The 15,826-nt window shown below is 42.1% G+C and overlaps 1 long non-coding RNA gene across 1 annotated transcript; it reads left to right on the forward strand.

Moving 5' to 3' along the window:
- Positions 1-1,332: 1,332 nt before the first annotated feature.
- LOC146522726 (uncharacterized) lies at positions 1,333-12,479 on the forward strand. Its single transcript, XR_014873004.1, has 5 exons — positions 1,333-1,447; positions 1,831-1,953; positions 2,575-3,070; positions 10,589-10,644; positions 11,312-12,479. It is a non-coding gene; the product is annotated as an uncharacterized LOC146522726 (long non-coding RNA).
- Positions 12,480-15,826: the final 3,347 nt, after the last annotated feature.

The following is a 15,826-nucleotide window of genomic DNA, read 5'->3' on the forward strand; positions in this document are numbered from 1 at the left end:
GAAACTGAAAAATTAGCTTGTTTGTGTTTTGTGACATAAAACACTCAGTGTTCACAACACTCATGTGTGGAAATGTGCCGATAATGTGTGTTGGGAGCTGATAACAAGTTAAGACAGCCAGCAAATGTCTGCCCTCGATAATTGTTCTTTTAGCAATGCTGGTTAATTCTGTCGTGTTCATGTTGATTCTTAGTAGCAGTGTGTGGTCAGTGTGGTTTGTGCTCGGCTGCAGAGGAGGAGTGGAGCAGTGGGTTCAGGGTGTGGTGTCAGGGGATACTGGTTGTTATAACCAGCAAGCATCATCTAAACACACCTTCCCTACTTTAAACAGCGAAACAAATGAGATTCATGGTACGATCCAGAGGATTTCTGAAACAGGTTTCCAGCCTTACATTTACAGTTTGAATTAACGACACATTAGTGAATGCTCTTTATCAGCTTCCAGGCTCAAGCTGAATAAAGTGCACTTTGTTCTGCGTAACGCAAATGATGATGTGGTGCACAATTCCCTGGATCACAGCAAGTCTGTTGCACAAGAGGAGAAACTGTTGATGTGGGAAGCATAAAACAGGCGTGCACTGCTGAGTGTTTTTGTGTGATGGGGATGAAATAAGATGTGTTAACACTCACAGTCTGACCACTTGTGTCTCATAGCGATCATGGAAAACACATGACATAAATCATATCATGACCCTGCTCACTTGTTGGGTTTGGGCAGTGTGAATAACCCTCTCAAAGCTGCAGGGGAATCAGCAGGTGTAATGTTGTCACTACTGGAGGTGAAACATTGTCATTGTTTAAAGAGGGAGGATACTTACACACTTCATAAACCAGCAAGAAGACTTTTTCCCAGAAATAGAGTTTTGATTAGTGGAATCGACAAACAGTTTGAGGCTGATTTGGCTGATATGGGTGAATATTGTGCAGATAATGATAATGTGAGACACTTACTGACATGTACAGATGGATTTTCTAAGTATGCATGCAGGTGTCTTCAAACCAAGGCAGGAGCATCTGTTGCATCTGCTTTTGAGGATGAGTGAGGGACGTGTACCTGTTAAACTTCCAACAGATGAAGGCGAGGAGTTTAATAATAAACATTTCCATCAGCTGATGGTTCAGTTTAACATCACACATTTCCCTGCATAAAGCCAGATTGAACCAAGCATTGTGGAGCATTTTAACAAAAGCTTTAAGGGCCGTATGTGAAAATACTTCACATCTGTTAACTTATGAAGACATGTAAACGTGGTCCAGGACCTTGTGCTGTCAAGGCCAAGTGCTGCAGAGAAGGGTTTTCTCCAGGTGTGTGGTGGAGTGAGGAGAAGAACAACATGTCTAACCTTTCCTTTCCTTTTTCATAGCAGAGGTGCAGACAGGAGGGCAGGCGGGTGAGTTTTCAGACTTACTCCGGGAAGCTGAGAGGAAGAGCAGCGGCAGTGAGCAGGTAAGTTTCCAGCAGCAGTGAACAGACAAAGAGGACCAGCATCATCTAAGCATCATGAGCTTAACTCAAATTAATCTCTGCTACACTTGATGTAAACTCTGAGCATGAAACCACAGCCACTGTGCAGCAGTCACACACTGTTCTGTACTTAAATCCATCACAGTGCAGCAAACTAACCTGTTTATCCTGCACTAACATGCACCTTTTAAATAAACCAGTGAGTCTGAAAGGAACTTTTAAAGAACACCGATCACATGACCTGTTTAATTTTGCCTCATTTATTTTCTGGTGAGAAACGCCCCCTGTTGGCTAATGCTCAACTTATCTGTGAGGTCTGATGAAATGAAAATCTATTACACTGATATTTTGTTTTTATCTTGCAGGTCAGTGAGTGAAATGCACCCGGTAAAATCAACAGAAAAAACTTCACATGTTCTTCCACGTTCGTAGAGAGGAGCTCATGGTTCGTAGAGACAGCTGCCAGAGACGGAGAAACGCAAGGACAGGTACAGATAAACTCAGCCTGAAAACATCTAAACATGTTACTGGAGTAACAAAAGAACACACTTCACTCTGATGTCAACAGACAATTTTACATCTTGTAGCTGAAAGTGTGCACAGAATAATGATGTACAGTGAAATGAGTGAAATGACAGCTTTCCTCCGAGGCCCTGGTGCTACATATGACATATAATAGAAAAACAGGGGACTACGTAAAGTGCAATGTGCAAAAAATTGCAAAGAAAACAAGACAAGACAGTGCAACACTAGACAGAACAGGGCGACACAGACACAAGACAGTGCAATGGAAATGTGTGTGTGTGTGTGCGTGTGTGTGTGTGTGTGTGTGTGTGTGTGTGTGTGTGTGTGTGTGTGTGTGTGTGTGTCAGTCCAGTCACTGAGTGTTCAGGAGTCTGACGGCTTGGGGGAAGAAACTGTTCCATAGTCTGGCAGTGTGGGCCCGAATGCTCCGGTACCTCTTTCCAGAAGGCAGCAGGGTGAAAAGTGTGTGTGAGGTCCTCCATAGTGCTGGTGGCGTTGCAGATGGAGCAGGTGCTGAAAGTGTCCTTGGTGGAGGGAAGAGAGGCTCCAATGATCTTCTCAGCTGCTCTCACTATCCATTGTAGGGTAGTGCAATCCAATATGGTGCAGTTACCACACCAGGCAGTGATGCAGCTGCTCAGGATGCTCTCGACAGTCCCTCTGTAGAAGGTGGTAAGAATGGATGATGGCAGATGGGCCTTCCTCTGCTTCTGCAGGAAGTAGACACACTGCTGGGCTTTTTTGGTTATGGAGCTGGTGTTGAGGGACCAGGAGAGGTTCTCCACCAGGTAAAGACCAAGGAATCTGGTGCTCTTGACAACCTCCACAGAGGATCTATTGATGTTAAGTGGGCAGTGATCTCTCTGTGCTCTCCTGAAGTCAACAATCATCTCTTTTGTTTTGTCCACATTCAGAGACATGTTGTCAGCTCTGAGATGAGTTTGAATCTCTGTGATCTTGACCTCAAGTTCAGAGTCAACTTTTCTGAGATCACCTGTGATTTTCACATTTACCAGAAGTGCAGCTGCTGAGAGGCTGAGGGGTAGCCGCCAAAATGTTTCAGAAGATGAAAAAGTTCATGTGAGACTAAATTCAGCTCTGTTAATTTTTTTATACTTTTATTTAAAACATATACATGTGTGAAAAGGTTCTTCCTCAAATCAAATTTTATCATCACAGGGAGAAGATGATCTGCAGGATCCTGCTGCTCAACATCCTCTGTGAACTCTTCATCAGTAATAATGTCTCGGTCTTGTATCAGGTTCATGAAGGTGTTGAGGTGTCAGAGTCTCGGGATGAAAAGTTTTCAGGACGAGTCCAGAGTGACAAAGATGCCCTCAGAGAAGGACGAATCAGACTTCAACTGTCCAGACTCAGGACTGATGACTCGGGTCTGTACCTGTGTGAGGTGGAGACAGGTCATTGGTCCGGATCTGCCAGCTGTCCACTCAACATCACTGGTATAATATGATGCTATGATAACTATTTTAAAAACATAGTTATTCGTGTTACTGAATGAATTATCAAAATAGAATTATCTGCTAAGAACTCAGTTAGTATTTACTGTGATTATGTACAAATGCATGATGTGCTGTGGAAATCAAACATCCAGATTGTCCTCATTTTAATGCCTAACGTGAGCAAGTGTCAACAAAACTTTTTTCATCCTTTCCAGCAGCTGCTGATCAGCACCAACCTCAGAAACTAAAGAAAAAAAAAACAAAAGAAGAGAAGTTCAGGATGAAATGTTTCTACATTTCACTTGTGCTATCACTAGTTATAAGACTGGTGTGTGCTTTACTTTGTTGTGTTTTCAGATAGAAACCAAAAAGACAAAGCCCTTTAGAAGCAGAAAAGACATTTAGCTTCTTAAATAAAATAAATGAAGATCCATCCATTCATCCCTGCTTTTTTAGTTCAGGGTCACAGGAGGGCTGGAGCCAATCCCACCTAAATGGGCAAGAAACGGGATCCACAGGGAACAGCTAGCATAGATTATAGAAACAACTCACTGTGAATAATGATGTTATAATGTTTCACTTACTTCTTTTTCAGTCACGCCAAATGACTTAATTACAGTAACAGTTAAAATGAAATCCTTGTCATGCTCCTTCGATATTACCTCCCTCTTTCCTGTCTGGGACTCTCACAGCATTGGTCCCACATTGATTGGATACTATGGAGATTTTTGACTCTTTTCAGTCTGGCATTCAAAGCAGCACTCCACTGAGACCGCTCTCTTAAGGGTCTATAAAGATCTTTTAATGGCTTCTGACACAGAGAATTGTTCTAAAAGATTTTTGCTTGATCTCAGCACAGCTTTCGATACCATTGACCACAAAATCCTATGTAATGTGCTATTTGGCTGGTACATCTGGCTCTGCCTTAGACGGGTATTCTTCCTATTTTTCAGATAGGACCTTCTCTGTTAGGACAGACAGGTTCTCCTCTGACATTGCCCCCCTAAACTACGGGGTCCCACAAGGTTCAGTTTGGGTCCACTAAAATTTTCCTTTAGCTGGCATTATTCAGTCTTTTAGTGACCTTTCTTCCTTTAGGCCCCATCAGCTGGATAGGTGTCCACCCTAATCCAGTTCTCAACTCAGGTTTCTGATTGGCTCTCTAGCAATGACCTTGTTTTAAACATGAACACGACTGAGGCCGTGATCATAGCACCTCTTTAACTACATTCTAAAATCAGTCAGGTTCTTGCTTCTAAGATAAGATAAGATAAGACTTTATTGATCCCACGACGGGGAAATTTTTGCTTTACCTCAGCTCAGGTACAGATATCAGAAGGAAAACACAAAAAATACAAATAAGTACAAACAATAAAAATAAGGAAGATAATACACTATATATAACGGTAGCATACACAGAATGTGATTGTGGATATGGTTGTGGAAATGTGCAATACATAAACTATCTAGCTTAAAATAACTATTGTACCACTACTATTCATGTATAGGCATGTACACACACACATGTACACACTAAATACACATATGTATACATATACATACATTTATACCTGCACACGTCCATACACATAGAAGGTCCATTATGCATGAAGTGGTGACCGTGGATGTTCTCAGTGTCCAGTGACTTATGACATCGTGATTGAGGAGTTATAGAGTCTAACTGTTGTTGGGATGAATGGTCTGCGAAAGCGCTCCTTCCTGCAGCGATGGTGTTTCAGTCTCTGACTAAAGGAGCTGCTCAGCACACTCACAGACTCATGCAGTTGGTGATGTGGGTTGTTCATGATGGATGTCAGCTTTACTAACATCATCCTTTCTGTCCTTCTGGTAAGTCAAACAGTAATGTTTGATTCTTCTCTGGGCCTTGACTCACATGTAAAATCTTTGTCTAGTTCCTGATTCTTTGCTTTAAGGAATATTTCTAAACTGCATTCATTGTAACAGGATTTAAAGCTTTAAAAGATTTGAGAGCAGTTTTAGAAAAAAAGCATTTACCTCCCACTATTGCATCAAATATCTTTGCTCTAGTTTTGGGAGTGAAATTCAAATTTTGTTTTTATTAGTCTGTTATTTAGCATTGATCAACAAGTATAAAATTACAGTTCTTCACGATTTTAGCTCAATACGCCCTTTTTCTCATTACTCTCTTTGGACATCAGCTCCTCTCCTCTCTTTGTCCTGATGTATGAAATTACAGGTGTGTCAAAGCCCCGAGCAGATCGTGTCATTTTATGGGCACAGGTTTTCTTTGCCCTGTAAGAAGTCAGCTGATTCATGCAAATTGTAGCTTTAAGAGCACATTTGCCTGTGAGATTGTGAATCTGCTGCAGCACTCGCCAAACTGACTCTTGTGAGCATGGTAGCTGCTTTGTGTGATTCACTTCTGGGTTCTGTGAGCATGGGTTGTTCAACTTATTCCTGAGGAACTGAATTTCATGAGTGGGCATTGAACACCTGCACCCATAAAAGTATCATCATATCATCATTATGATGTTTTAAGTTGCAGGGGAATGTTGACATAAATATAATTTCATGTTAGTCCCTCCTACAAAAGAGCTCAGCTCCTGCAGCCTCCTCTCTTCTCCATGTGAGCTCCTGGTGCATGTTAGTGAAGGAGTAATCCTTCACTATTTATTTAATTATCAACTCAGTTTAATTTCTGGCACAAAGGCAGGAAGATGGAGGACAGTGGACACTTCTGGTCCAAACACCTTACACAATGGTAACATGAAGCTAAAACTGAGGATTCACAAACTACTGTGTGACATTATGTTGGCTACAGTCATCTTTTACATAGACCCCCCCCCCCCCCCCCCACACACACACACACACACACACACACACACACACACTCTGAGATGTTATCTGAACATGGACATAATTAGCGATTTAAGTGAATATGTGCTTGTTTGTTTTTGTTTTTCATGAAGCACAATGTAACAATATCCATGACTGTAAAGAAACATACTTATTGGGTACAATCCATTTATTGATTCTTAATCACTGATTACTACTAAGATATTGCAGTGCATAACGACAGAGGAGCCAGTGATTTGTTTTACTAGTAACGGTGACGTCACATTCTTGAGAGCTACTTTTGCTGTGAAGGACAACGATGCACCGATATTTGCCCGTGTCGCTGACCCTCAGATCAGTTAGGAGACATTCGAGTCGTCCTTTCGTGGCGAGCTGTGGATCACACTGCAGTCGTCCCCTGTAGATCTCATGTACATAAGGTTCAGTGTCAAATCCAATTCTGTAAGAGTAAATGCTAGTCTTGCCTCATGGCAAGAAGGTTTTGGATTTAAACCCAAACAAAGACGCCATAAACATAAAATAGATGCTAAATAGACGATCTTAGCATGCAGCCTTCTCCAGAGTTTGACTTGCTGGTTAAATAAAGATTAAAACACAGCTCTAAACTATGAGTGCTTCCTCCATGTGGACAGAGGAAGCACACAATAAGAAGAACTACCAGCCTGAGATACAACATCAAGGCCCAGAAGAAGATAAATAAAGATCATTTCTAAGAGTGAATTATGCAAAACTACTCTAGTCCAACAATAGTCAAAGGGAGCTGGAAATGAGCCGAATATGTGCACATGAACCAATCAGCGACTCTTATTCAGAAACACTACACAGAAACTTACTGTGCAACACTGAACAAGGAATAATTCTCTGTTCATGAATAAATCATTGTATCAAGTATTAGTTGACCAGAAATGTAATTTCAATCCAGATATTTATTTAATATCTCATATAACATGTCAAATGAATTAAAATATTTTTAATTATTGAATGTTTCAATTATTCCAATATTTTCTGTTTATGTTTCTGTGCTTTCTGAATGAGAGCTTCAATCATGGGGAACTCTTCATATCACACAAACTTGGTGGTAAAGTGGTAAAACATTGTAGAGCAGGCTTATTAAGTTTTGATTTGTTTTGATATTAAAACACGAGAATGATTCTGAGCTTAATAAAGCAGCTGCTCACCCAATGCAGGACAGAAGAGAGGCGCACTGAATATTGAAATAAAGAGAGCTGTGCAGCCGACATTCTTCATGAGGCCTAAAGTGTGAAACCACAGAACAACAACCTTTAACTACAGTATTATTTAAATAATTCTGTTCAGAGGAATGGTGGAGAGATGGTGAGTCAGACAAAACCACACAGAGAATATCAACTCAAACTAGGCTTTTATTACTTAAAAAGGCAAAATGTGGTTTGTGTCATTAAGGAGTTTGTTTTATAATGATGGTAAAACCGAATAAAGACAAATAAATGACATTAGTACAAATAAAATAGCAATTCAGCGATATGACTTCCCACTGGGCAGCTTGGCTACTGAGGGAAAGAAGGTCAAAGAGAATGAACTCACACTTGGATGTGACCCTCACACACACATACGGCTACTTTGTGCCCTCAACTTCACAATGAAAAGAGAGAGAGAGAGAAAATATGGTTTAGATCACAAACACATAAGAAAAACAAACCTTTACTGCAGTTAATCCGAAAACTGAGACATGCTGATGACGCTGCCTCCTGCCAGCGACGTAACAAAAAGAAAATTACCAACACCAAAAACAGGTCATCACAAACACAAAATATGCATAACATGAGTGAGTTTCAATAGAAAAAACAAAACACAACTACTGGTAGAAGTGGTTTACACATTTTACCGTAAAGAAACACAAACATGCCACTATTTGGAATACCACAGCACACAAGTGCTATCCTTTGTAACAGGATAGAAACAATTCAGTGTAAAAGGAAGAACAAAAATAAAACAACAAGCTTATCAGGCAAAGCGTATGAGCAAAAAAGTCCAACATTCTTGAGGGAAATTTACTAACCTGTTGCGCAAAGCGGGCAAACACAGAGTTTTTATCCTTTGAAATTAGGAAGGAGAAAATGGAGACGCCTCCACCCCAGAGAGAAAGGTTACATCTCCTGGGTTTAGGTGCGGCTTGCCCCTCTGGAGGCGGGGGTACCTGGACCTGGGATATAGAGTATGTTTGGGGAGTGTGACTATCTGTGCAGTGTCTATTTGTGCCTGTCTACACGTTGGGTGAGTGCCGAGTATTTGGTTGTGTATATGGGGGTGGGAATGCACGTTTGTGTCCATGTGCGCCTGTTCGTCTGTGTCTATATGTCAGGTTGGGTCTTAGACTCAACCTCTCTGGGTACATCTCAGGCCCTCCAAAGTACGGAGGCCTATCTCCCCTCACCACACTCCCTGCCGGTGGCTGATGCCCTCAGACGTTGGTGTGTTGGTGGTTCTTGTCGACTAGGGCTGGGCGCTCATGTATGTACCGGCTCACTCCTGGTGGCCGATTGGCGGGGCCTGGTGCCTGTGGCCCGGCTGGGCCCCTTCCGGGGGGTGGGGTGCCCTCAGGCCTCTGGCCTCTGGGCCTGAAGCTCGGTCCTCTCTGGCACAGCTGGCTGCCGGCAGAGCCCGCGGGCACGCCACTGCAACCCCCTCTGGCCTCTGCTCCATAGCTGCTGGGTGACCTCTCGTTTGGGGCTCTACTCAGCTCTTCCCAGGAGGGTGGCACGGTTCCCCCCCTTTTGGTGGTCCTCCTCGGGTCCTCGTACTCTGGGGCCTCTGGATATCTGGGGCCTGGATCTCCTCCATACCTGCTTCATACCCTGGGGGACGGGGCTATGGCTCCCCACACTCCCTAGCAGATCTTTACATGGAGAAACCTTTGGAATACAAGCATGCTGATCCACACAGGTATGCACAGACGCGGACTACACCTTTCTTGGCTGCTGCCTCAAAGCACATTGTGCGCTGTCTTTCTTGCGTGCTGCACAATATCGTTTAATATTTAGTATCTACTGTTATCTACTGCTAGCTAGTTTATTGTGATGGTGCTGTTTTTTATTATGTTGCTCTTTTTTTGTTTGCTTTCTCTTCTGCTTTTTTTTCTCCATACAGGTGATCCAGGTGGTTTGTTTGTTTTTCTTTCTTTCTTCCCCCCTTTCTCTCCCTCTCTTTCTTTCATCCTTTCTCCCTGTCCTATCCCCCAGTCATGTCTGTCCCGTTTGTAAAATAAATACATAATTATAATAAAGGTCAATCAAATGGACCAATATGGCAAGGCCATAATGATCCACTTGGTAAAATAAATCCACGTGGCATCTTTCTTGGCCTTAAGACAACAATTCTGATGGCTAAAGATCCAAACGGGACACAAAAAAAAAAGAAAAGAAAAAGAAAATGGAGACGTCTGTTAAAAAATCCTCTCTAACTTTCGGTTTCATTCTGGGGCTTCTAGACTTATTTTTTCACTCAAAAAACCTCTCGATAGGTCCGGTTTAACTTTAAGTTTACTAATCTGAGCTCTGATATGAATCACATGACCTCATGAAGGTTTTAAGTTTTTGCTTTTTATGCAGCTCCGCGTGCAAATGGTGCTTTCTGCACAAACAATTTATTTCTGATCTGAAGAGCAGATGTAGAATCATATTTAGATTCTATTTTCTAGATGATGTAATTATGACACTTTCCAACACAAAGTCACAGACGGTATGTGCAGGCAGGCGTGTCTGCAAGTTGGAAAAAGAACAAACAGCAAAGTCAGCAAAATACAGACAAACTGTGAATCTGCTTTGTGATTTTCTCCTCTTCACTCCAACAAGTCCAACTTCTTGTACATTCACAACTTTCAAAGTCGCAGCAAGTCAAAAGTCACAAAAACAAATGGCGAGTACAGCCTGCTGAAGCCTTCACGTCACGTGCTGATTACGTCACCACAGACGTCAAACAGCCGATGAAATTAATCCAACAAGGTTCATCTCAATGATTTAACATTAATATTTTTCACTTTTTTATTTCAAAATTACAAAAAAAAGAATTTCACAGTTATTACAGGGAGTGTACACACTGAGCTTTTGTAAATATTTGTAACAACATAATTAATAATTCATGAATAATTCATTAATGCACAACCTAATTACAAGAATCTAGAGTATAACTGTGGCACTCTTTCTGTTTGTAGATGTTGTGATGAGTGAATGAAGTCAGACTGTAGATTTTCCTTCTTCTAGCTGTACTGACTGACCTTTGACCTCATGTGTTGATGACTCTTCACCTCTGTCTCCTCTCACAGGGAGAAGATGATCTGCAGGATCCTGCTGCTCATCATCCTCACCTCATGTGTCTCTGGTTAGTGTTACGGATTCAAATATTGGGGATGGATACAAGAGGAAAACCACAAATAACCACACTGGTCCGGCCGGGTCAAGTCAAACGATGATTTAATGAACACACGCGTGGGAGATGGACACCATACAGCAGACAGCATCAGATCTCAAAATGGTGGAGCCTTGATCAAACTCTTATAGCCTCTAGTGGCCCCCACCTAATCATAAAAGCCTAAACATTCACATTCTTTCTCACACACAGCGCCTAAGCTACAACCTTGGCTCCCTGTTTATCTGCTCCTGATGAGATGGGGCAGTATGCTCTGTTCTCTTCTGACCAGACAAATAAGGCGATGACTTTCTGGAACAGTATTTCTTATAACTCAGCAGTATAATGCATCATAAAACAATATCATTCATTCACAATAAATCAGCAGTCTAATGTAATGCAAATCAGTTTACCAAATGTAATCGTTATCACCTTCTTCTAATTCAGGAGCATAATGCAAACTAAAACTACATAATAATTCACAATCTTTAATTAGGGGTCTAACATAGCATAAAATAATATCATAATCCGACATTAGTTTACAGCTTCACTTTATGAACTCCAAATAAAGCTCAACAACAGATTTGTTCCAGTTCTCAGTGTGTCTGCTCCTCTCTTTCCCTCTCTGTCTCCTCAACAGGATCATTTGTAGTCAATGTGACACAGACCTGCTATCAGGCAGAGGAGAACCACAACATCACACTGGAGTGGACGTTCACCACCAAACCTGACACATTTATCCTCCTGAGAAGCAGCATTTATGTCCTCTGTAATGGACATTTGTTTTAAGTCTATATCTTTTGACTTATTTTAGCTAAGTCCTCATGTACTAAATAGAGGACGTCCTGGCATTTCCATTGATATCTTGTGTGTTTAGGTGGCCTCCTTTAGATTCAAACAGAAAGGAAATAATAAAAAAAAGTTCATTTTTTCTCAGACTCACTTTGACAAAAGAGCTGAAGCCATGATCAGTGTTCATCTGACACAGGTCCAGTCCCGAGTCATCAGTCCTGAGTCTGAACAGCTGAAGTCTGATTCGTCCTTCCTGAGACTCTGACACCTCAACTCCTTCATGAACATGATAGGTGTTGAGGTGAATACGTTGTTTTAAATGAAACCAGATTTCTGCCCAAACAAATTGTCATGGACATAATACAGGACAGAGATTTTTTGATCAGTTATCTCTCCACAGAAGATAAAAATATAATTCCAGGATCTGTCAGGTTTGATTGTGAGCGCCCACTCCAGTGTGATGTGTGTAATGTTTTAGTCTCTAACACAGGCAGGCACAACAGAACAGGGGAAACAGTGGATTTAACCACCTGTTGTTGAAAACTCAAAACAGATTTTGGCACAAAATGGAGAATCCACTGTGTGATCATGTAGTTCAAAGTTCAGGCTGGAACTGAAACAAGAAAAAAAGTGAAGCATCAGGAACAAACATGAGATTCCACCAAACGTCTGAACAGAGAAACAAACTGCAGGATTTATTTTGCAGGACTTCTCTCTGAGGAGTTTTAGGTTCCTCCTGAGTGCTGTGACCATCTAGTGACAACTTTGAATATTGTACTGGTGTAAGGAGCGCAGTAAAACTAGCACTGAATCAGTTTTTAGCAAAAAATGGAAGCATAAAAAAATAAGTGATTCTCACGTCTCATGACTCATTTAATGAACTATTCTGACTCTTAACCCCTAACTTATTTATTCTTTGATTTTTTTTTTTTTACTTTATTTGGTCAAGTTTGTGCACACAGACACACACAAACACACAGACAGTGAGCACACAATAAGTAAGAAAAATCAAGTTACAGAAAGCAAATTAAAGACTCATTTACACCAAAGAGTGGGGCTGTCATTGAGATGGTGAGCTCAGGTAGAGTGAAAGAAAACAGTGCGCCTGAGCCAATGACCTGAGATTGGACACTGAATTATTATTAATTATTAATTTATAATAATATAATATAATTTATATTTTATAATTATTAATTTATATATTAATAAATTTTCCAGTTTACCTACATTAACATTTCTAAGTGTGCCAAAGAGACATAAATACGAGCTCATATTAGTTCCTATTACAGAGGATCATATTTTTTTGTTTCAAGGTCAACACAGACACACATAATTATTGTTATTTTTTACTCCTGTTTTACTGTTGTCTTCAAACATTACTCATAAAACCAAACTTTCATCAACTGGTTAAAAATATTATATAATTCCCCAACAGCTTGTGTCAGAACAAATGACCAGACATCCTCCAGCTTATGTCTCCTGAGGGGCACCAGGCAGGGATGCCCACTCTCCCCTTCACTGTTTGCAATTTTTATCGAACCACTAGCAGCAGCAATTAGACAGAATTCAGCAATTAAGGGCATAAAATGCAAGAACGTAGAACATAAAATCAGCCTTTATGCTGATGATGTGTTACTCTTTCTCCAAAATTCACAAACCAATATCTCTGGGGTGATTGAATTGATAAACTCTTTTGCAAGAATATCAGATTACTCAATTAACTGGTGAAAATCTACAGTCCTTCCTATTAATTGCTGCTTCCATAATTCCTCTTCTACTCCACTGCAATCGGGAAATATAAAATATTTAGGTATTAATGTTTCTCCCAAGCTTGCAGATCTAACTAAATTAAACCATACCCCACTTTTAAAGAAAGTAGAAGGTGATCTGGCTAGATGGAAATGTCTACCCATATCACTCATGGGAAGGGTTGCTGCTATAAAAATGATGGTATTACCAAAAATAAATTATTTATTCTCAATGATCCCAACTAAACCGCCGCAAGATTGGTTCAGATCTCTAGATTCATATATGTCCAAATTCCTTTGGAAAAATAAGCCCCCACGTATAAGCTTAAAAACACTACAAAAGACCAAGGATAAAGGAGGATTAGAACTACCGAACTTTCAGCACTACTTCTTAGCCAACAGGCTTCAGTTTATCTCAGGATGGCTAAAACATACCCTCTTAGATGAACCTTGGCTAGATGTAGAACAAGCACTTTGCAATAATCTAGAGATTTCAGATCTACCATTTATCAGCTCAAACATCCAACGACATGAATGCTTCAAAAGCATCAACATCAGCTCTTCTCTGACAGCATGGTGGGAGTTTCTAAAATTGACGGAGTCTTCATTAATCCCATGCAAACGTACACCTATCTGGAACAACCCTGACATATTACAAAACAATAATATGATAAACTTTTCAGATTGGAATGGTAAAGGAATCAAATATGTAGAACATATACTAGAAGGAACAGAATTTATTTCATTTGACAGACTAGTTACACAATATGGGATCAACAAGAAAAGATTTTTAGAATATCAACAAATTAAATCCATAATAAAAAAGAAATTTAAACTGGGTCAAGTTGAACTACAAACACCACCAAGTGTGGTTCAATTTTTTACTCTTAAAACCCCCAAATTACTATCCAAAATGTACAGAATGCTTTCTAAAACAGATGAATCAATATCACTTCCTATTGCAAAATGGGAAGCGGATTTATCAGTTAACTTAGACCAAAACTTCTGGTCTCAGATTTGCTTAAAAACCTTTCATCTAATCAGAAATCCCAGTCTTCAATTAATTCAATACAAAATACTACATAGAGTGCACTATACAGGTCATCGGATGTTCAAGATGGGCTTTGCATCTACCAACAACTGCTCACACTGCCAAACCAATTCACCGGACAATTATATCCACGCTCTTTGGTTCTGTCCACCAGTTCAGAAGTTTTGGCGCGAGATATGTGAAGACTTATCAAAGTGTCTGAAATGTAACATTCCAACTTCCCCCTTAGTGTGTTTGTTGGGCAGCTTAGATAATGTCACTTCAGAAAAGAATATAGCCCATATGGTTTTCACTGCCCTATGCATAGCCAAGAAAACAGTCCTCATGAACTGGAAAAATAAAAACAATCTTAATTCTAACCAATATAGAAATTATCTATTAGATTACATTAGTCTTGATACAGCCTCTGCCACCACATCAGATCAATTGCTCTGGACTCCTTTGATCACCTCCATCACCTAGTGGGGGTGGGGGGTCATATTTTGGTCTCGCCTTCACTGTTGTGATTGGTGTGGGGGTAGGGTCAGGCTTAGGGCGTCGGGCGGTTCCCCGGGAGCATCTTCCTTGGGGGGCTCAACCCGGGGTAGCGGTCATGGCCAATTAGGGGCTCTGTTGGCTCTTAGGTGACGGCTTCCTCGTGGCTACGTGCAGCGGGGCTAGGGGAGGGTCTGTGCTGACGGACGGGGGTTACTGACCTGGTAGCCTGGCTGCCCCTGGGTGGGTCCGGGACGGGCGTGAGGTTCTGGGGGCGCTCCGGCTCTGGCCTGGGGCCCTGGCCGGGCCTCGGGGGCCTGGGTCCTGGTTGGTGTGTTGCCGGGGTTGTGGGCCGGTGGGTATATGGGGGCCCGCCACTGGCGCAGGGTGCCGCCGGTGCGCCGAGCCACCTGGGGGGCTCTTCAACTGGTGGGGGGGGGGGGGTTGTCACATCTTGCAGGAGCTTTCCTCTCTCAGGAACTCTCTCTGCAAGAGGGGGAGATACAGGAGAGGTGGAGGAAGATCTCAGCCTGGGCGTCTATTGTCTTATGTAGTCTGGAAGATGAGTGGATGATGGGGTGGGTGTAGTTTTCTCTGTTGTGGGGTTGGGTGGACTGCCCCGGGCTCTGTGGGGCCGGGCGGCGCCGCTGCACTGGTCCCCGGTTCGGATGGGCCTGGGCCCCCCTTCCCTGGCGGGTCGCGGAGTATGGGGGTGCCTACTGGGGTCAGCGGGGGAGCTGGCCCCAGGGAGGGGTCACTTGCCCCTCCCTTCCTTCCCTCCCCATCTCCAGCTGCCTCCCTCTTCCCGCTCCACCACAACCACCCACACATGCAGGGCCTTGGAGTAGGGGTGTGTCACCAGGGTGCAGAGGAGGTAACCCCCCCCCTCTGTCCCCTTCTGGCTGCCTCTGCCTCAATTTTATCCCGCAACTTAGACATTCACATTACTCACACTCTCATTACACATACATATAGGATCTTGGGGGTGGGCACGCTACACGGAATCCCAATTACCATCAGGGTGTACACCTCACCCCCGGCGTCGTTGCCCACCTCTCAATTTTAAATACACGTAGACATTGAGGGCTAG

Source organism: Neolamprologus multifasciatus, chromosome 3, assembly GCF_963576455.1.
Source record: "Neolamprologus multifasciatus chromosome 3, fNeoMul1.2, whole genome shotgun sequence".
In the NCBI taxonomy this organism is placed as follows: domain Eukaryota; kingdom Metazoa; phylum Chordata; class Actinopteri; order Cichliformes; family Cichlidae; genus Neolamprologus; species Neolamprologus multifasciatus.